Source organism: Equus quagga, chromosome 9 (genome assembly GCF_021613505.1).
Source record: "Equus quagga isolate Etosha38 chromosome 9, UCLA_HA_Equagga_1.0, whole genome shotgun sequence".
NCBI classification, from domain to species: domain Eukaryota; kingdom Metazoa; phylum Chordata; class Mammalia; order Perissodactyla; family Equidae; genus Equus; species Equus quagga.
The window spans coordinates 75,090,455-75,113,068 of NC_060275.1; the positions used below are offsets into that span (position 1 = coordinate 75,090,455).

General features: G+C 44.3%; 1 pseudogene; it reads left to right on the forward strand.

The window, feature by feature from the left end:
- Positions 1–940: 940 nt before the first annotated feature.
- LOC124245226 (uncharacterized) lies at positions 941–1,035 on the forward strand (annotated as a pseudogene).
- Positions 1,036–22,614: the final 21,579 nt, after the last annotated feature.

Genomic DNA, 22,614 nt, shown 5'->3' on the forward strand with positions numbered 1-22,614 from the left:
CCCTGTTCTTTACAGAAAACTAAGTGCTAGTCTACACCAAAAAAGGAGCTATACTAAGCATTTCACATTGCATATTTTCTGAAATTGCTCCCCTCCCTTATTTTTTTCTAAGGAAAAAACTTTTTTCCTTTGCTCTTTCTTACTCCAGGACCACACAGACTGTAGAGGGAACATGGCTCCTAAGTTTCAACTCGTTCTATTTAGGCTGCCTTTCCTTTGCCTCTCCCTTGGAATATTTATCCTGCTTGTCATCAAGAACTGCTTCGGAGCACCTCGCAGTGCCAAGCGTGGTACCAGGTGTGTGTGTCTGGCAGGCCTCGCCTCCACTGCTGTCCACAGGCTCCAGCTTGGATGTACCCATGGTCATCATTCATACCCTCATGGCAGGAGCATCTTGGGGTGCTACCGGTGTGACGACAAGCAGCAAGAATGAGCACCAGGGCAGCAGCTGCTATGGGGCAAAGTCACGTGACTGCACCTGGCTCACGCCTGCCTTTCGCCCCAGCTGCCTCTCTCCACCCATCCTCCTCACACGGGAGGCTTTTGTGTTTCCGTGATGCCGTGAAAGGATCACCAGAAAGATACACTCTTAGAGGAAGAGATCTCAAAAACATCTAGTTCAAGCTGATCCTTTTAAAGATACGGAAGTGGATGCTCTGAGGGGTCAAGTTCCTTGGCCCAGCTCATGCAGGTGGTTGTTGGCAGAGTAATGACTAGAATCAAGTAATGGAACCCACTTTCCAATGCTCTTTCTACTCTACAGTAGCTTTCCAACATTTGTTAGCACAATCCACAGTATGAAAGAAATTTTACCATGACCCACAACTACGCATGTATGTAACTAACACAAAAGTCTCAGAAACCAATACTTACCTCTACTATATGTGATACACTTTGGTATTTTCTATCATAGTATATTCACTTTAAAATATTCTGGAGACTGCTTGGCAGCATGCATACTAAAATTGGAACAATACAGAGAAGATTAACACGGCCCCTACACAAGGATAACATGCAAATTTTTCCCATATTTTTTGTACATTTACCAAATGTTCTTTTTCTTTCCGAGGATAATATTTATAGGTATACAGTCGACTAATTTGCATTTTTCCTAGTTAGATACATCTACTGAATGTCCAGGAAGGTGGGAGCTGAAGTGGATCCAGAGAAGGGTCCCGCCCAGCTTGATCCTGTCATGCAGCTAATCAGAAAAGGTCTCATTGTCTGATCTGCCCTTAATTCTGAAAGACAGAATGATATAGTAGAGAGAACACTGGCTCTAGTCCTGGCTCCACTACCTTCCAAGTGGTGTGACTTTGGGTGAGCTTTCTCTGGGTTCCGTTATCTCATCTGCAAGATCAAGCTGTTGCTAATTGACAGAGTTCTGAGAAGTGAACAAAATAATGCAAATGAATGCAATAAAAAGATCTCTACACAAGACTTGTCCTGGAACAGCAATGGGCTTAAATTCTCACATTTCAGAGAAATATGGTGTCTCAAGATGTTTCTGGATTCTCATCAAAACACCTGCATAATGTATTATGAATAAATTTTGTATAATAAAGAAAAACTATACCCTGGAACTGACCCATTTTTAAATGCTTTTGCAGGTGTTTGAAGAGGAGGGGGTTGACCCTAAATCTTGAAGAAGTTCAGCCTCCGTAAAGTAGAAGTCATTGAGACCAAAGATGACTCCACACTCTTGAAAGGGAAAAGTGATGAGTCACAAATTGAAAAATGTATTCAAGAAAGGATGCTACTCGCCATCCCCCTGAAAACAGGAATGACACAAGGATGCCCTCTATCACCACTCTTATTCAACATAGTACTGGAGGTTTTGGCCAGAGCAATTAGGCAAGAAAAAGGAATAAAAGGAATCCAAACAGGGAGGGAAGAAGTGAAACTCTCGCTGTTTTGCAGACGACATGATCTTATATATAGAAAACCCCAAAGAATCCATTGGAAAACTTTTAGAAATAATCAACAACTACAGCAAAGTAGCAGTATATAAAATCAACTTACATAAATCAGTAGCATTTCTATACTCTAATAACAAACTAACAGAAAAAGAACTCAAGAACACAATACCATTCACAATCGCGACCAAAAGAATAAAATACCTCAGGGTAAATTTAACTAAGGAAGTGAAGGACCTATACAACGAAAACTACAAGGCTTTTCTGAAAGAAATGGATGACGACATAAAGAGATGGAAAGACATTCCATGTACATGCATTGGAAGAATAAACATAGTTAAAATGTCCATACTACCTAAAGCCATCTACAGATTCAACATAATCCCAATCAGAATCCCAATGACATTCTTTACAGAAATAGAACAAAGAATTCTAAAATTCACAGGGGGCAATAAAAGACCCCAAATTGCTAAAGCAATCCTGAGAAAAAAGGACAAAGCTGGAGGCATCACACTCCCTGACTTCAAAACATACTACAAAGCTACAGGAATCAAAACAGCATGGTACTGGTACAAAAACAGGTGCACAGATCAATGGAACAGAATTGAAAGCCCAGAAATAAAACCACACATCTATGGACAGCTAATCTTTGACAAAGGAGCTGAGGGCCTACAATGGAGAAAAGAAAGCCTTTCCCACAAATGGTGCTGGGAAAACTGGATAGCCACATGTAAAAGAATGAAAATTGATGATTCTTTTTCACCATTCACAAAAATAAACTCAAAATAGATCAAAGACCTAAAGGTAAGACCTGAAACCATAAGGTTTCTAGAAGAAAATGTAGGTAGTACACTCTTTGACATAAGTATTAAAAGGATATTTTTGGACACCATGTCTTCTCAGACAATGGAAACAATAGAAAGAATAAACAAATGGGACTTCATCAGACTAAAGAGCTTCTTGAAGGCAAAGGAAAACAGGATTGAAACAAAAAAACAACCCACTAACTGGGAAAAAATATTTCCAAGTCATATATCCAACAAAGGGTTAATATCCATAATATATAAAGAATTCACACAACTCAACAACAAAAAATCAAACAACCAGATCAAAAAATGGGCAGGAGACATGAACAGACATTTCTCCAAAGAAGATATATGGAAGGCCAATAGGCACATGAAAAGATGTTCATCATCACTGATCATCAGGGAAATGCAAATCAAAACTACACTAAGATATCACCTTACAGCCATTAGAATGACAAAAATAACCAAAACAAAAAGTAACAAATGTTGGAGAGGTTGTGGAGAAAAAGGAACCCTCATACACTGCTGGTGGAAATGCAAACTGGTGTAGCCACTATGGGAAACAGTATGAAGATTTCTCAGAAAATTAAAAATAGAAATACCACACGACCCAGCCATCCCACTACTGGGCATCTATCTAAAAAGCTTGAAGTCAGCAATTCCAAAAGTCCCATGCACTCCAATGTTCATTGCAGTATTATTTACAATAGCCAAGATGTGGAAGCAACCTAAGTGCCCATCAACTGATGATTGGATAAAGAAGATATGGTATGTATATACAATGGAATACTACTCGGCCATAAAAAAGGATAAAATCGTCCCATTTGCAACAACATGGATGGACCTTGAGGGAATTATGTTAAGTGAAATAAGCCAGATACAGGACAATCTCTGTATGACTCCACTCATATAAGGAATTTAAACATGTGGACAAAGAGAACAGATTAGTGGCTACCAGGGGAAAGGAAGGGTGGGGGCTGGGCACAAAGGGTGAAAGGGTGCACCTACAACACGACTGACAAACAATAATGTACAACTGAAATTTCACAAGATTGTAAAATATCATTAACTCAATAAAAATTAACTTAAAAAAAAAAAAAGAAAGGATGCTACTAGTGAGTACGAAGAGGAAGAATTAAATGAAAATAGCAAAATGTCCAGATGCAACAGCCATGGTGAAGGCTGGTGGGACAGGTGAGGCAGCGCAAATGACAAAAAAAGAGTTCCTGACGCACTCAATGCTGCTCCAGCTGCTTTTGAAGAAGGCATCCTCCGACAAGGTGGATGGGCTTGGTTTCAGCATATTCCAGCTTTGGACTTACTAAATCTAGCTAATAAAGATTTAAAAAACAAAGATAAAAATTATTTTTGAAAAGATTCAAAATGAATCTTTTCAAAATATTGGAATGACCTTGCCAAAAATGACAGTTAGAAGGATCCTCGACAGCTGAGAACATTAGGCACAGCCGGTCAGAAGTTGGTTGTGATGCTATGCTGCGAGATTTTGTGGCTGGGAGGGCGAAAGGCATCATTGGCACTACTAAGGTAGTAAGGGCTGCTTCATTGATGCTGGTGCTGTGTGAAACAGAGCAGAATTTGTCACGAAGATCCTGAAGAGGAGGAGGACCCTGGCAGGGACAGAGCGGGTAGAGGTGGATTGGAAGCGGCGTGTTCTAATTCCTAAAATAGTGCATTATCATTATTAATGAACGTTACAGGAAACTCAAAGCTGTGTTTCTCACCAATAACCTCAGAGAAATGACTTGGGAAAAAAAAGACTAAAGGAAAGGTTATGGGTTTCAGTTGACAAAGTACATGAATGGTTTAAGGCTATCAGTGGGCATGCCCACAGATAAAACATTTTGTGTTTTTGAATAAAAAGACATTTGTATGTTCCTTTTTTAAAAAAATGCCAGCTATGCTTACAAAGTTTATTCCGCAACCCATTACACAAAGCCTTAGAAAATGGTACACCCCCGGTGGGGAAGGGTGAGCCCAGAGCTCAGGCAGTGTTTTCTCTTCTCCCACGGGCTCACCTCCAGCCTGCTCTCAACTCCTCCAAAGCCTACTCCCATGGCATCCCTCATTCCAGAGCCTTCCCAGTGCCCTCTGGAACCTCTGTTCTATGGTGAGCAACCTCCCTTCAACTTTAGCCCGAGGATGGGAGCATTCCTTTCTCTTCCTGTTTCCTTTGGAGCCTGGCTCTCTCACAGGACCGCCCACCCCTCTCCATCCCCCCCAGGCTCCAGGGCCTGGAGAGGGAGGATCTTGGTCCTTTTCACCCCTCAGAGACACCGTTACTCTTCTACCTTCATCTAAGTCCCTCCCTCTCTCCCTTAGGCCACCTGGTTGCCCAGGGCTACCCCGGGACCTCCCACTGACATCTTGGTGACTGACCATCTTCTTTTCTATTCTAGAGCCTGCCCTGCCATCAACTCAGGCACTTTAATATCCATGTGGACAACACATCCAACGGACGCACTGGCCCTCACTTGCTTCATTCCCTCTCTCCCCGTTACAGGTCTGACTTTGGAATCACCTAGCATTGTCCCACCTGAGGGGTTCTCAATCTTTGTCCTGCCCTATGATCACAACCTCCTCTCCTGAGACCTTGTTCCCTGAAATCCTCTAAACCTGACTTTCAATCTCCTTGAGTCTTTCCATCCCCTTTTCTTTCCATTTTCCCCATTCTCTCAACTCCCTCGTGGTTTTGCTCCCTCCCTCTTCCAACTTAAGACTCTAGGGCCCAGAACTTCAACCACTCTTTTGACAATACTCTAAACCAATGGTCTATGAATTTATTTCATTACGCACATCCAACAAGAAAAATAATTGAGCACATATCTCTGACATTTATTCATTCATCCATTCTCAAATTGCATAGCTTTTGCTACTGGACATTTTCTTCATTTTAAAACATATCACAAAAATAGAAAGGCATAAATGACAAGATTTTAAAAGGCCAATGTAGTAAGCACTGCAGTATTCTCTGCCCATTCCCAGTGGATCATCTTACACAGCCCCTGGAGGTGTGCACACCCCAGTTTGGGAACCATGGCCCAAAGCCCTGTCACTCCCTTTTCCCTCTGTCACATGCACCCTGCAAAACCAACACTGAACTCCTATAGCCATGAGTGTCCTGTTCTCTGCCAGGTGGCTGCATGATGCGGGGGACCTCTCTGGACTTACCTTTCTCCTCAGGGCAATGTCACTGATAGGCTCAAGGGGTAAAGATAAGCCAGTGGGCCAGAAAACTTCCTTCATCTTTGTATTGTCAGCACCCGGCACAATGCCTGGCACCTGCCATGAGTGTTTGTGCATTGAATTGTGTTTACACACAGCATCTCCACCACTCTGGCTGCGTGGTTATACAGGCACAAAGAGTAGATACAGAAAATCCCACAGGTCAAGAGGTCCCAGCTGGGTGCATGCTTAGCTCTGAAGCTGTGTGAGCATCACTTGTCCTCGCAGCACCATCTGCCCACTGTGACTCAAACAACAGACGCAATCTTCAGAGGCCAGAGACTCCACAGCCGACCCCAGCTCACATAGGCCGTGTGTGCCTGAGGCAGCTTATTTAAAGCCCATTTCATACCTTGACTATTCCAGGGGGTTGCTGCAGAGGTGAGAAACAGGCCCCTCCAGATAATCTTCTCTACCTAAATGCTTGGAGCAGCATGGGCTCAGGGCTCTGCTGCACCCTCCTTTCCTTCAGACTCCCCCTCACACAAGGTCTCCTTAGCTATCAGAGGGAAGAGGCAGGCAGAAGACTGACAAATCTTAAAGGAGCAGCCTCAGTGGACCCAATATGGAGGAGTGAGATGTGCTTGTGGCCAGACGTTCCTCTCTGCCCCTCCCCTGCCCCTGCTGGCCACCTGGAGATGCATCCCCAGGTAGGCAGGGCCTATAGAAGGACACGTGACAGCTACCGCACTTTCTCAGAGGAGTAAAGGTGATTAGGGCAAAATTCCCTCACCTCCTGTCAGTTCGTTCTTCTTCTCTTTCTCCCCTTCTTAGTCCAGTGTTTCATAACCAGTGGTCCACGGACTGACACTCTGCATCAGAGTCACTTAAAAGCCTATTAAAAATGCAGATTGCTGGGCCTTAGACAGATTGAATCAGAAACTCTGAAACTGGAGCCAGGGAATCTGCATTTAAACATTGTTTTGCCCTTACAGTTTGGGAACCACTGAAAAACACTTACTTCTCCTGTTCTTCCCAACCATGCATCCTTAATCTTGGCCCCTCTCCATCTTGCCACTGATCCCCCTTGCCCCTCCGCTCCTCAAGCCTTTATAATGAAGCCAATGAGGACTCAAATGGAAGGACCTGGAAGGAACAAGTTCCCTTGGGCTTTCACCTTTCTGTGCTGACCACAAGCTCCCCCCTTACTATGCTCTTACTTTACTTGATGACATCTCCTCGAGCGGTTCCTAGAGGCCCTGCTCTTGGCCTACTTGCCCAAAAGGAATACTGGGCAAGCTGGGGACTGAGTCCACTGAACTCAAACAAAGTTGCCAGGAAGAAACCAAGTAAATCAGGGAGCTGAGACCTGGCCTAATGTTGATCTATTTTTGGCCAAAGTCACCATCTCCTAATAGAACTCTACTAACAGACCTTCAAAGATGGAAATCATCAATGCTAAACAAGAGTTATAAATAACAAAGATGTTTACCATCTACTCACCTCCCCAGGATGGGGTGTGGACTGGAGACGACCACGACCAGGGAGCACTCCAAACCCAAAGAAAATTCTCTGATCTGAACTGTTCTTCTGCTCACAGAATTTCCGTGGCACCAGTCCCCATGCAGCTCTGACAAGCGAGCTATTTTCGTATGTGAACAAGTCGAGTTATTGTTATCTCTGCTCTGAATCAAGGATAAAAAGGGGAAGGTGAGAGGGAGAAGGAGGGCGTGAGGAAGAAATGGAGGTGAGATGCAGGACGCAGAAATGCAGGAAGGACATCGCAAACCTGAAGAAAAGGAGCCCGGATGAAGTAAGTAACTGACCAGTCTGTGAATCCAAGGCACCACGGGACTCCTCAGTGACCGCAGTAACAGTCCCTCCCTCTGGGCTCACAGGAATCTGGAGGGACTAAGGATGATGTATGTCAAAGGGCTTCATAAATGGTGAACTATTATCCACACAGGCTGCCACCTCCCCACTGGTGACCAAGGCGCTACTGCCCCTTTCCCACAGCCCCACCCAAAGACTCAGGACGCCACAGGCCAAAAGGACGCTTAACCAGCAAATGCTTTTCCATCAGTAGATGCATTTCCTCTGTCCTCTCCCCAGATTACCCAGGGACCTCAACAAAGATGCTATTTTAGCAAGAAACTGAAAATGAGAAGAGAATATGCGTTCAGAACAGGCTACCTACCTATGGTGACACACAGCCGCACCGAGGGTCAGTGCTCCACATATGTTTTAGGGTATTTATTCCAATTTGTGTTGAGACCAGCAGAGTCTGAGCCACAGCTTCCTGTGTTCTGCCTCATCAGCAGGAAGGATTTGCTGCCATAGACTCGTTCAGCTCCCTCTGGAGCTTCCCTTCTCCTCGGAGTCTGACTAAGACGAGAGGCTTACCCCACGGCTGAATGCGGAGACTTCCTTCAATTTTCATTTCTGACTCACCCCTTTGAGCTTCCTGAGGCCGGTACTAAGCAGGCCTTGCTCCAAGCTGCGGTTGCCTCCCGGACCTGGCCGCTAGGGGGCTCGAGAGAGCAGCGAGGGCCCAACCTCTCCCCAGCGACAGCTGAGTCCCCGAGCACACCCGCTCCCTCCTCCAGCCCGGGCAGTCTGAGACTGCGAAGCATCTGCCCATTGGCCTAAACGTCTCGCCTTCACTGTCCAGGTCCCTGGGACACTCTTATTTTCTTCTTTATCAAGTTTGGGTGAAAAACAAAACAATTAATTTAAAAAGCAGCACAGAAGAACCTAAACATTATTTATGTCTCTAATTATCTCATTCTAGTGGGTATTTTAGTCCCTGTCTGGTCAGGACATTAATTATCTTCATAACTACAGCAAAAGTTAAATAATAAGCACCCAAGGCTACAGCACTACTGTAATGTGCAAGCTTAAATGAACTTATAAATTTTATTAATGGATGCTTTATACAACTCCATATATTATAAATCAAACAAGAAACCTATTCCTATCTTTTAAGGGTACGGTGAAAAAGCTTTAACATTATTGAGGATAATTTTTATTAAGTTTAAAACTCCCTTTTTTTTTCAGTAATGAGACTGTTATGAGGATAATTTAATCTGGTTTGTCATGAGGCACCCCGGCTTGTTAAATAAGTTAATAAATGGCTGTGCATTAATCAAAGTGACAAAGCTATGAAGAGCTGGGGATGGGAGACAATTCTGGTGATAGTATTAATTAGTATTTAATTAGAAACTTAGGGCCTATAAATAAAAAAAAAATCATGGTCGAGACATTTATGCAAATTGCTTGGTGCCTGCCGTGGAGTTAGCTTTGCTTTAAAGAAACACGATTTTTTTCGAGCATACTGTACACAGCAGCACTGTGGCCACATCACGTGGCTTCAACGAGCTCTTCTTTTGTTTCCAATTTGTTCCAATTACAGGCCTGTAAATTCAAATCATTCTTTTGACTGTCTTGATTGAAATGTAGAGTTTCCACAATTTCTACTGGGAATTTTTTGTTTTGTTTTGTTTTGTTTTAATAAAAAGAAATGTTTTGGAGAAATGAAGAGTTTCAGACTCTTTTTCTGCTGTTTTAATTAAGATGTGTGCCACCATTTTCTAAGAACAATTGTGGATTCCGTTCTGTACACAAACAATGCGTCCTCTTTTAGTCCTGGTGAGTGGTAACTGGGTTTTGTTACGTGATATTATATCGAAGACAGCATAAACTCAACTGCCGTCATTTTTATTATAATCATAGCACTTTTCTCTTTTCTCTCAATCACATGCCCTGATAAATGGGCAATTTTGGATGGCCCCAAAAGATAATAACCATTTGGTTCTGAACGTCACTGGTTTCCTAAGGTACATGTCCTCTTTTTCAGCCTTTATTATTTGTTGCATTTATTCAAGAAAGGTTATCCACAGTAAAACTGCTTTTTCTATTCAACAGTCTATCTCTGTCATGGTTCATTTATGTGTGAGCATGACGGACTGAAACCCGTATTATCCACAGCTGACAAGTGTCAGGCCGACAGTTCAATCAACCCTTCCTTAAGATGATGCCCAGGGCCCCGTGTTTGAAGTAGGACAATAAAGCAGGCAGCACAATCAGGGTCAAACTGATCCACTCCCTGTATATAAAGGGGATTCTGCCTAATAACACAGCGCAATTTTTTTCCCCCTCTCCAAACACATTAGTCCTTAAACATTGACTTGGCCCTTAAGAAAATCTGTGACTGACATGAAAATGCTCAAGTTTTAACGTGGTTGGTTTATCCATAACCTCATGGGGCTGCTGCTTTGTGCAGACTGGTTTTGTCAAAGTCAGAAAAATAATGTATTCAGTGTCTGATCATTTTTAGGGAGTTATTTGAATGGGATTTTAAGTCAGACATCCTGATGTTGACACAGGGATCATTTTCTTGTCCTTTTGTTTTACGTTGGTGGAACAGATTATTTGCATCAGCTAATAAAATTAAATCTCTGAAATGCATACAGAACCATGCTCCCTTCAGCAACACTCCTGAATTCCCTCCACTCGCCCTGGAAGCAGAGTTGCTGGGTGTTTCTTTATATTAGGTCTCTCCAGAACACAGACCAGAAGGCAAACATATCTTCAAAATTAGTGCTTCTTCAGCCCGGGCAAGACTTTGACTCAAACGTATATATGAAAGCAGTACCCTACAAATCCTAGCAATCAACAGCACAGCCAAAGTCGATAAAATGCTAATCGCCTGCAGACAGCTCGGTGGAGGGCCAGCAGTACTGTTGTCTTTGCTCTCCCCTAGGCCGGGAACCACTGCAGACAAGGGAGGGTTGCTCACCCATTTGGAAGGAGCCAGAACACTAAATGCCTTTCATCGGGAGGAAGCCAAAGACCCCCCTGAAAGCATCATAAAACTTTCAAGCCAGAGAATATGAAATGCCACCTCTGGACTTCATGGACGAGGGAGGCTCAGAGACGTTTGTGACTTCCAGTGTCAAAGAGCTTGTAAGCGGTGTGGAAAGACAAAGTTAACAACAACAGCAAAATCCTCCGTATTTTGCTTCTCTTTGTCTGGCGTTACTGGGCAGGCTCAAGTTAGTGTAGGAGGCAATGATGAAAAGCAGAGTCCAGAAATCAGAGGGTGAGTAATGGTGCCCGGAGCTCCCAAACGTGATTTATGTCGATTCCCTTCTTGGACAATTATGGAAGTTCTAAGTAATGTATTCTCTGTGTGTTGGTTATTCTCCATTTACGCTGCTCCATCCCAGTCCATGCATTTGCTCACATGTGCTGCCCTGCTCTGCCCCTACAGACCACATCACCCAGGCTCGCCCGGCAGTTAGAGACCAGGAGGAGGCACTGAGGATAGTCAATCAGACGGTGGGGGGAGAGAGGCCAGGGTGTGCCTTCCTTCCTTCCTCCTTCCTGCTCCAACTCCCTGTCTCTGAAGAGGCTGACCCCTCCAGCATTCCTGCCTCCACTGAGCCTGCCTCCAGGGCTCCAGCTGTCCTGAGCCCAGTCTTTCAGTTGCCTCCCCTTTGCCCTGTAGTCCTAGGGGGCTAAGAGCTTCCCACTGTGGCTAGTCTCTGGGTGCCTCCACGTCTCTTGTTTGCTCACGTAACTCTGCCCATACTTGCAGTCCCTTCTTTAAGTTGCCATCAGAACCATCTCGGGTGAATTCTATTTCCTACAGGACCCTGATTGACACATTGAATTACTTAGCTTCCTAAAGGGTCTTCCTACTTCTGGTCCAGTACTTGTTAACATATTTTGGAATTCCATAGAGAATCTGATGAAAGGTATAAGCTCTGTCCCCAGAAAAAAATGGACTTACACACATATACACAAACTTTTACATCCAGTTGTAGAGTGTTTACAGACTCCCAAAGGCTATCTACAAATCTTCTAGGGGGTCCATAGAACCTCTGATCCGTTCTCTTCACCTCTGCTAAGTGAACCTTCCTAAAGGTTCCTTCCATTTCTTCCATTTGATCATATCCATTTCCTCCTCAAAAACCTCTAGTGGTGTCCTATCAACCACCATAAAGCATGAAGCCCAGAATCTTCAGCAAAGCATTCCAGGCTGAATGTGACAAGACCCTATTAAGAACAAAGGTCAAGAGGAGGATTTTAATACAGGGAAGTTGTTACAAAGACATTGAAAGAAGTGAAAGGGCACAGGAATGGTTGGGCAATCCAAAGATGAGCACCAGCAGGGAGCCAGTCCCTGGGAGGGGCAAACGGAACAGCCCAGGAGCCAGGGCTGCCAGATGGGGCTAAAATCATATCTGGCGCTACCAGGTAGGGGCTGGAGCCTAGAAGATGGCAAAGCCACGCAGCAATGCTGCCTAAAACAGGAAGAAAGGGCGAGGAGGATCCTGAATCCTTTTCTCTTGTTGCTCTCCAATCTTCCACAGACAACGCTACTCAGAAGCCTGCTGAATGGAAGCGTGCAGGGGCTTGGTACCTTGAGGTTCAGAGCGGAGAAGGCAAGTGATGGATCTGAGATCAAGCAGGTAAATGACTCGCACAAAAGCCTTCTGGGACCTGAACTCACCTGTCCATGCAGCCATGACGGAACCTGGATTGTCCTTGGAAGGCTCATTCTTCTAATGTCTATTGTGCCTAATTGTGTGCCAGGCACTAGTTCCAGGAGGAAGGCTCAGGAATGCAGCCCAAGAGTTGCGAATAAATATTCAAGACAGAGGTTGATGACTTGCTTAGGCAGAAAAGTAGCCAGGGTAGTGAATACAGTAGCCAGAGCAGGTGACCGCAGAGGCTTCGTCAGGCTGGCAGGGCAGCAGTAACTCAGGTGGGACAAGGCCAGGAGTTTATTACTGGGACAGACAGAGAGAGAAACCTCCATGGATTAATCAGAGACTTCCAGAAATTTGATTGACAGGTTTGGAAGGAACCACACCCCTGGGCCTCTGGCTCTAGTCATAACAGGGCCAGATTTACTAAGAGCACTGTTTTTAAGTTGGAATCTCCTGGGAAGCTTAAAAAAAATAAAGAGACTTCACTAAAAATAAAGTGGTGCAGCCAGACAATGGAATATTATTCAGCGCTAAAGAGAAATGAGCTCTCAAGCCTTGAAAAGACATGGAGGAAATTTAAATGCAGACTACTCAGTGAAAGAAGCCAACCTGAAAAGTCTACATATTGTAGGAGCCTAACTACGTGACATTCTGGAAAAGGCAAAACTACAGAGATGGTAAAAAGAGCAGGGGTTGGGGGGAGGGGATGAAAAGGTGGAGCAGAGTGAAACGACTCTATGTGATACTATAATGGTGGATACGTGTCATTAGAAATTTGTCTAAACCCACAGAATCTGCATCTCCAAGAGTGAACCCTAATGTACACTTTGGACTCAGTGATTGTCATGGGTCTGCGCAGGCTCATCAGTTGTAACAAACGCACCACTCTGGTGGGAGATGCTGATAATGAAGGGAAGACCATGTACGGTGGGGGGAGAGGATGTGTGAGAAACCTATGTATCTTCTGCTGAATATTACCATGAACCAAAAGCGGCTCTAAAAAATAAATACTATGTAAAAATCTACCCAAAAAAATAATAAAATAGAAAGATGCCAGAGTGCCATGTAGTAGAGTACTGGAACCAGTTCCCACCAGCTCACAAGAAACTGAAATTTTCAGAGAAGTTGTTAAACACAGCCATTCTTCAAAACTAGATTATATAAGCTTACAATTAAATGAGTCTTAGTAAAAATAAAGGTAGTAAATACTCAAAATTTATCACTTTCTAATTATTTTACTACTATCTGTGCTCTTGAGGTTGGCTACTGCATCTGAAAAGTGGAAACGCTATATGATGCTGTGCTGTTGTGCATTTCTTCTCAACTCCATGTCCAGTGCCACCACGTTGATGGCCTATGGGATATTTACACCACAGAAATTAGCAAACACTATAAATCAGGGCTTTACTTTTTGTGTTGATTGCCTAGATCAGGGTCTGAAAACCCCAGCACACAGGGCAAATCTGGCCCACAGTCTGTTTTTATATGACCCGCAAGTTTTTACCTTTTTTTTTTTTGGTGAGGAAGATTAGCCCTGAGCTAACATCTCTGCCAATCTTCCTCTATTTTTTGTGTGTAGAATGCCTCCACAGCATGGCTGATGGGTGGAGTAGGTCTGCATGGGGGATCAAAACCAGCGAGCCCAGGCCACTGAAGTGGAGCACACAGAGCTTTGACCATTCGGCCACGGGGCTGGCCCCAAGTTTTTGCATTTTTAAAGGATTGTTAAAAAAAAAAAAAGAGGAGGAGGAGGAAGAGACCATTTGTGGTCCACAAAGTGTAAAATATTCACTATCTGACTCTTTACTAAACAACTTTGCCAACCCCTAGTCTAGACTTCATAAAGTGATGGGTAAGATGTTAACAATGCAAATTAAACTTAAAAGTGCATCGTATCTGTAACCATTACATTTTAAATAGCACAGAAAACTGAGGAAACATTCTTCCAGTGTTTGAAAAGTATGACCCCATCAGCAAAGAAGTCTCTTTTCGTTGATGAGCAAGTGAAGTCCCAACACGCATCTTCATTGTTTCACATTCATTTTGTTTGTCAATGTAAACGAGATGTCAACCAACATTCATGTTCAAACTACACTCGCGAGTCAGTGGCTGCATTTGGACAGTCACCAAGCATTCCTTTCCAGTCTGATTCTGTGAAATCACAGTTGAATTGCAGCCATAGGTTAACTACAGACATAAGAGTTCAGCAAAAAAACAGGAAAGCATTATCTGAGAATCAATGGGCTAAAGAGCATTCAGTAATAAAGAGTATTGTATATTTTATTATCATTTGTAAGTTGTAGGCTACACATCCTTTATATCAGTAAAATTTATAATAAATTTATGGGCATCTATACAGGCGTATTTTTTTTCTAGATAGCCAGTTATTAAACTTTTGCCAGCACACCACTGACCCCACCCCCAGAGTCTGACTTAATTGGTCTGGGGAATGGCCTCGGCATTGGGGTTTTTAAAACTTCCCCTGCGTTATTCCAATGTGTAGCCAGTGTTGAGAATCGCTGGCTCAGGGGAGAGATCAAAGTGCAGGGAGCAAAATCCCCTTCAGATTGTGTTCTCTTTGATCAGAAAGTCCACTTGAATCTGACAGAGGAGGCTGGGAGTGAGCGTGACGGGGGGATAGGCTGGGGGTAGGCGAAGGTGGGAGGCTCCTCAGAACTGGACACACCTCACTGGGCTCACTTATTTTTTTTTTTTTAGGAAGATTAGCCCTGAGCTAACATCTGCTGCCAATCCTCCTCTTTGTGCTGAGGAAGACTGGCCCTGAGCTAAGATCCATGTCCATCCTCCTCTACTTTATATGTGGGACGCCTGCCACAGATGGCTTGCCAAGTGGTGCGTAGGTCCGCACCCGGGATCCAAACCAGTGAACCTCGGGCCACCGAAGAGGAATGTGCAAACTTAACCGCTGCACCACCAGGCTGCCCCTGGGCTCACTTTTTTCCAACTTCTCAGAACAAAATTTTCCTGGACCAGTGTTTTCACAGTCTCCTAGACATGCTGTTGTTTCTTGCTCTCCCAAAGTTACTCTTACTATAACTCTACCAAAGGTCCCTTTTCCTCTCCTGTCTCCTGCCTAAATCTTACCCATCCCTCATATTCCAGCTTAGACATCCCCTCTTCTCTCACACCTTCCCAGTTATAACAGACTCGTTTATTTCTCACTCCAGTACCCACTTCCCCTTTGCAAACAAAACCCTCATTTATTAGGGACAGCACTGTGCCCAACTAAATACTGTTTCTAGGCTTCCCTTGTAGCCAAGTGTGGCCAGTGTGACACAGTTTCAGCTAATAAGACCTAAGCTGAAGTCTGATGAGGATTTTGGGCGAATCTGTGCCTTCCTGACAGAAGCGTTAGACATAGCTGGTGCAGACCCCTCCCCACCGCTTCTACAGGAGGGGAGGAGTTGTTTCTAGAGCAGGAGGCAACCAGCTCCATGCAAAGGATGGAGGAAGAGAAACGCAAAGGCAGCTGGGTTTTTGATGCCACCACTGAGCCAAAACACCAATCCCTGACTTCGAGAAAAATAATTCCCTAATTGTTTGATCCCCTCTTGATCGGACATTCTGTGGTTGCAACCAGACAAAATGGCCAGTCCAACAATTCCACAGAGTGCCCCTCCTATAACTCTATACTCCCACAGATTTGTTCTGCACCCCCCGTAACAGCAATCTCCAATGTGTGAATGGGTCATGTCCCGCATATTTAATTATAAATCAATTGTATGAAACTTGGATGCGCTTTCCCTATAGAAAAATCCAGAACGAAGGTTTGTTGTAGTAGGTCAACTGGAATAATCGAAGTGACTAGAAACAAGATTAAGGCAGAGTTAGGCTCATACAGCTCTGTGAAGAAGTTAGGTCTCTAACAGAGATTTGTAATAGGAAAGATATCGTGAGGAATGATACCCAAGGATTTGGCTTTTGCCCAGAATTTATTTTTGAGGCAGGAGGAATGCGTGTAGGTACAGCATGAACTCAGTGGGTGCATGTGCTTGGATCAGAACATAAAGGGCATGGAGTGCGGAAAGGCCACCTCTTAGAAGTGCAAGAGAAAGGAGCTCGTGACAGCTGTACTCTGAGCTTAACGGATCACATCAGCAATAACTATTACATACACGGTGGCATTCTATTTTTGTATCACATTAACGGATGTATTATTGGTAATTGTTCTTAATAGAATCACAGAAATGAGAGATGGAAATGCTATATGGTATGATGGAATGCTGTTCTTTTACCATTGATCATTATAATAAGCCCGCTCAGTCATTACTTACAAACCACGCTACAACTTTGCCAATGAGGCAGACCGAAATGAGAAGATCAACAAAATTGGTTTCCTTGCTAAATGCGACACCCAGGTTTTAAAATATTTTGCTGAAGTTTTAAACTGATTGTCAATTAGTCAATGAGCTATGGCAGACAGTGTATTTCTGGGTAATTAGTGTGTGTCTTAGGGGGGTTATTTGGCATGAGGCTGAGGGCAAAGTAATTTGTATCTCCCAGGAAGTGCAATAACTGCCTCAAGCTGAACTTCTTGGAAAGTGTATTAATTCTATTAGGAAACATTTATGTTGTTTTATACGGCATCCTGTACATTCACGAAGTATACTCGTAAACCATGAATTATTCATTTCGGGGGCGTTATCACAGGCGCAAGGCATCACTGATAACCAGGAAAAAGGGCGGGGTTGTTTGTGCTGTTGGAAATTCATGCATTGTCGAAAACCACGACGACCATGTTGGGTTTTGAAATTCATCTTATTAGGAGACCACTGGATCCTAGAGGGTAAAGAGTTAGTCTTGAGAAAGGTAAGGTCAAAGGGAAGGCCATTTACTGAAAACTAGCTTTTCAGGAAGCCAACAGGCCTTCTAGTCAGAGCTTGCTATGCGGCCCGGGGGAAAAGCCCTGTGAGAGCCGAGAGCCATGGGGATTATAGGCTTGATCTTGGTATGTTTGGACACTTCCTTTCCCAGCCCTGCTCAGGATGTTCAGGGCACGACGAAGACAATCATTCATTCATTCATTCAGCAAATATTTGTGAATGAATGCTCAGACAGTGTACCAGTGATCTATTGTTGTGTAACAGATTACCCCAAAACTCAGCAGCCTAAAACAACACACATTTATTATCTCACAGTTTCTGCGGATCAGAAGTCACATCCGGCTTAGCTGGGTCCTCAGCTTCACAGCCTCTCACAGGCTGCAGTCAGGGCGTCAGCCCGGAGTCTGCAGCCTCCCCTGAAGGCTCACCTGGGGAAGGATCTGTTTCCAAGCTCAGTTCCAAGCCCTCCGTTTCTCAAGGGCTGTGGACTAAGGGCCTAAATTCCTTGATGGATGTTGACCAGAGACCACACAGTTCCTTGCTATGTGGGTCTCTCCAATATGGACACTTGCTCCATCAAAGTATGCAAGCCAAGAATGCAAGGCAAAGGTCACAATCTTTTGTACCTTGGTTGCAGAAATGACAGCCCACCACCTTTGCTGTATTCTATTGATTCAATCAAATCACTGGGTTCAGATGACACTGAAGGGGAGGAATTACACAAGGGTGTGAAAACCAGGAGACAGGACCGCTGGGACATGGCGCAGCCTGCCCACCACAGCCAGCCTCTGTCCTCATGGCTTCTCAGTCTATCAGAGCCTCCGGAGGCTGAAAGGGAATAGCAGGAGTTTTAGGCTGGGTGACTAGGGAAGGCGATCTGCACAAGTGACATTTCATTTGAAGACTTGAAATGAAAAAAAGTTAGCTAGGTACAGAGTCGAGGAAGAGCATGATATGTTTGAGGAGCTGAAACAAGGTCTGAATGCACAAGGGGAAGGTGGGACAAGACGAGGTTGGAAAGGTAGGCAGGGCCCAGATGGTGCTGGGCTAGAGTCAGGTGAGAAGCCTAAATTTTATTCTGAGTGCAAGTGGGAAGCCACGGGAGGATTTTAAGTACAGAGTGACACAATCCAATTTACATTTTTCAAAGCTCTCCGTAGCTGCTGCTCAGGGAATGAATTAGAAGTGGAGAGAGCAGTTAGGAGCCTCTGCTAGCAAGAGCCGTGAGAGCTGCACAGGAAGGTGGCAGGGAGATGGAAATGGGTGCACATGAGACATCCTTTAGAGCTTAATATCAACATCCTCAATGGGAATATGTGTACGTCGCTACCAGTTTTCTTCACTCCTTCTCCTCTTCATCCATTTTTTTAAAGGAAATAGAAAGTTGAAGAAAGGATTGTGTAACCACAGTGGGAAGAGAAAGAGGAGGACAGAACACCACAGTCGAGGATGGAAAGAGCAGCAGTGTGAGAATGGGATGGGAAGAGCACTGGGAAGATATGGACCCATCTCTGCACTCCCAACGGGATCAGCTTGGTCACGTTGCTGTACTTTTCCATGCTTCCCTTTCCTCTTATATAAAACTGTTTGTCTTTCAGGATTATTGAAAGGATTAAATTAAATAACAACCTCATACATATCCTATACATCATCTGCCTGGCTCATTTGCTTACTTAATCAGATCTCTACTCAACTGTCACTACCTCCCTGAGCCAAAATAGCCAGCCCCACCCCCCATCTCCTTCCTTCTCCAACCCCTCCCCCCGCTTCAGTTTGCTTCAGAGCACTGACCACTGCCCACTTTGTTCACCCTACATTCTCAGGGCCTAGAAGAGTTCCTGGCACGCAGTAGGTACTCAGTAACACTTGCTGAGTACTGCAGAGGAGAGTCACTGAACAAGGGCATTGCTGCACAGGCCATCTGCAGTGTTTCAAGGTGCGTCACAGAGTGGAGAAATCTGCTTAGGACGTGGAGAGTAACAGCAACCGAAATACTTGTATAGCACTTTACAGTGTACAAACGTCTTGCTCGACCACCGTGTCTTAATCCTCCTAGCCGGTATCTGAGATAGGTAAGGTCCCCATTTACAGGGGAGGCAAGCGAAGGTGAAGGGACTTCACTAACTTCTCCAAAGTCCAGAAACAACAGACATGGGAAAGCAAGCTAGGGTCCTGCCTTAAGAAGACTTTACTTTCCAATGGGGCAACAGCGTTCTAATAGTGTCTAAGTGTTCCTCCGCCTTGCCAGCAGATGCACTCATCTGCACCCCTGGAATCCTGCAGCTGGTTCTCCAGAGCTGCTCTTGCTCTGCCTGCACACCTCCTTTCCTTGCTGTCAGAGGCAGCGGACATACAGACGCCGAGACCGTACCCAGCAGAATTGCAGGAGGTTAAGCAGCCCATTGTGTGGTTGCGAGTAAACATCTCCACATTCCAGAATTCCTTCTTTCTTTCAGAAGAACTCATCTGTGCCTCCCCATATTTCTTAGTTTGGTTTAATCCTACCACAGACTCCTGGCCTGCGTACTCTTTGGTATTTATGAAAATAAATAAAATCCCTTCACTTTGACTCAGTGCATTCATCAAACAACTCTTGAGCCTCTGCTTGGTGTCAAGCATTGTGCTAGGAGATGAGACTTGTTCACATCTGGAAGGGAAAGTAGACTTCAAGTGGAAATCACTAAGTACTTAATATTGTGGTTGGAGCTGTAATGGAGAAGCTCAGAGTGACACAAGAGCACAAAAGGAAGGACCACCTGTGACCTGGTCTCAGGGGTCCAGGAAGGCTTCCCTGAGGAAGGGTCATTTAAACTGGATAAGAAAGCAGAATAGCCTAGGCACAGAGAACAGGATATAAGAGAGTCCTGAGACCTAAAAGAGCTTCTAGAAACCACCAAAGCAAAATCACAAACAAATTAACAAACAGAATCAGCATGAAGAGGCCTGGTGCCAGATGAAACTGGAGAAGTAGCCAGCTACCAGGAGGAACCTCATCTACTTCTTCCTCTTCCCCAGGATGAGCAAGAACAAGGCCGTGACCTTCGTCTCACTTGACTGAATAGTAGAAACATCATTGGAGCTAACTTGTGCCTAGAAAAATGTGTCATTCTGCCTCAGGCAGCATCCTGAAAATGTCATGTCTCAGGGAAACATGCAGCTTCTGTCCTCTTTGCAATACAGAACACAAGCCACTTGTGTCCACTCAGCGTCTGTGGATTTGCAAACTCGGCTTAGTGGATGCAATCCGGTGGTGGCTTCTTCCCAGGGACATGCACCTTCTGCTCACAGCAGTGGGCTCTGATGCAATGTGCTTCTGGAAGCCTCCACCCACAGTCGCTCTTCTTCCTCAGTCCCTCTACGTCAGTGGCTCTCAGTGGGGCTGTTGTGGAAGCTGGAGGGGATGTTTTTGGTTGTGTCAATAATTGGGAAGCACCAGCGGCATTTACTGGGCCGGGGCAGAGTCGTATGCATCCTGCAATGTATGAGACAGATTGTCACAACAAAGACCAGTCCAGCGTCCCACGTGAATTTCATGTCCCACCAGGTATGGATGCAGGTGAAAATCTTACTTATAGTTCTCTGAGACTAAAGCCTAAGTATATTCTACATACTAACACAAAATAATTTTTGCATAATTTCGATATACACTGAATTATCCAATAATGAAACTACAGTAGAAATTGGGGAAAGATTTACTTTGTTTTTTCCAAAACTTTCCCAGAGTTAGTCGCCATTTCCAAAATCATATCATGGTATTGGAGTCACCAATAGGACACACTTGAATAAATCTGCCTCTGAAACTGTCACATTCACAATGGTTATACAAATGTCTTATTTCAAAATGCCACTCTAAAGAAAGTGCCATCAATATTCCATTAAATGTTGTCTTCTCTTAAATCCAAATACTTTTGTTCTAAGACAAGGAAAGCATCCAAATACTACCTTGTGAGCCCTCGTTCCTTGCTCCTCAAGGGGTGGGCCACAGACCAGTAGCATCTGCATCCTTGCTGGAAGGAAGGCTCTCAGGCCCTGCCCAGGATCTATTGAATCTGGATCTGCATTTTAATAAGACCCCTAGATGATTCACATGCACATAAAAGTTTGAGAAGCCCTCTTCTAGGTTAGGGAGCATTGAAAAAGTATTCTTTTATTATAATTGACTTTCCTTTTATTTCTCCTCCTTATTAACAATTAGGAGATTACATAATTTTTTAAAATTATATGTAAAAGGTGGATTGTATTATCAATGAATTGCACCTCAAGAAAGTAAAATGAGAACCACAAAATACATTTTTAATGAAAGAAGGCATTGCATCGGACGGGTTTGAGAATGCTGCTCCAAGATGCCTGGAATTCGATAATTGGGTGTGATGAACTTCAGAGTGTCTAAACGAGGGTAGGGTGTCAGAGTCACATTTCTCAGAACTTGGCCCTTTATAAACTCTGATGACTCCTAAATCTATATCTCCCTCTCCGTGTCTCACGTTCAGAGCACACTAGCTATAGCTCTGCTTTCTAAATATACGTCCACCAGAGCACAGGGGAAGTGCCCTGCGGTCTTCTCCAGGTCAGGCTGCACTCACTTACTTATTCTACAAGTGTCTTTTGATCTCCTTCTACGTGCCTCGTAATGTCACAGCGCTGCGAGTAATAGGAAGACAAAGCCTGCCTTTGTGGAGCTTACAACAGTCTACGAGGAGAGCTAAGAGACCCCAAAATAGCTGTATATAGATTTAGAAAGTGATAAGTACCCTGAGAGGGGTACAGACAATGTGAGACACGATGAGAGTGTGAAAGAGACACAGATTATTTCCACATAGAAAGAACATGGGAAGGTCGCCAAACGTCAGCTGAGCCTTCTACACTGCCGAGAAACCCATGGTTTCACCCAGCAGCTCTCCAGTTCCCTGACAAGCTATTTCAGCCTTCTATACTGCCCTCAAACCTGGCTTACCACCCCTGGCCCCCCAACCTCATCAGTTGATCTTGCTTCCTTCTTCTCAAAGCAAAATAAATCACGAGGTGGAACTCCTTATAATTCCCGTCATTTTCTCCCTGCACCCTCTTCGGTCCATCTCTGGTCCACGTCTCCTCCACTCTTCCTGTTACTATGGCAAGGCTATCCCTCCTCCAGGGTAAGCCTAGTCTGCATCCCATCCCTACTCTCTGCCACCTCACAGACATCTCTCTACTACATGGATCATTCTCTCCTCCCCTGCAAGGTCAGCATCACCCTCTCTACTGGATCCTTCATATTAACCTTTAAACACACTTCAGTGTCTCCCAGTATTATTTTTCAACCATCACTCAAGCTACTGTCTTCTTCTCTCCTTCACAACAAAAGCTCTTTAAAAACAAACTGTGTCTG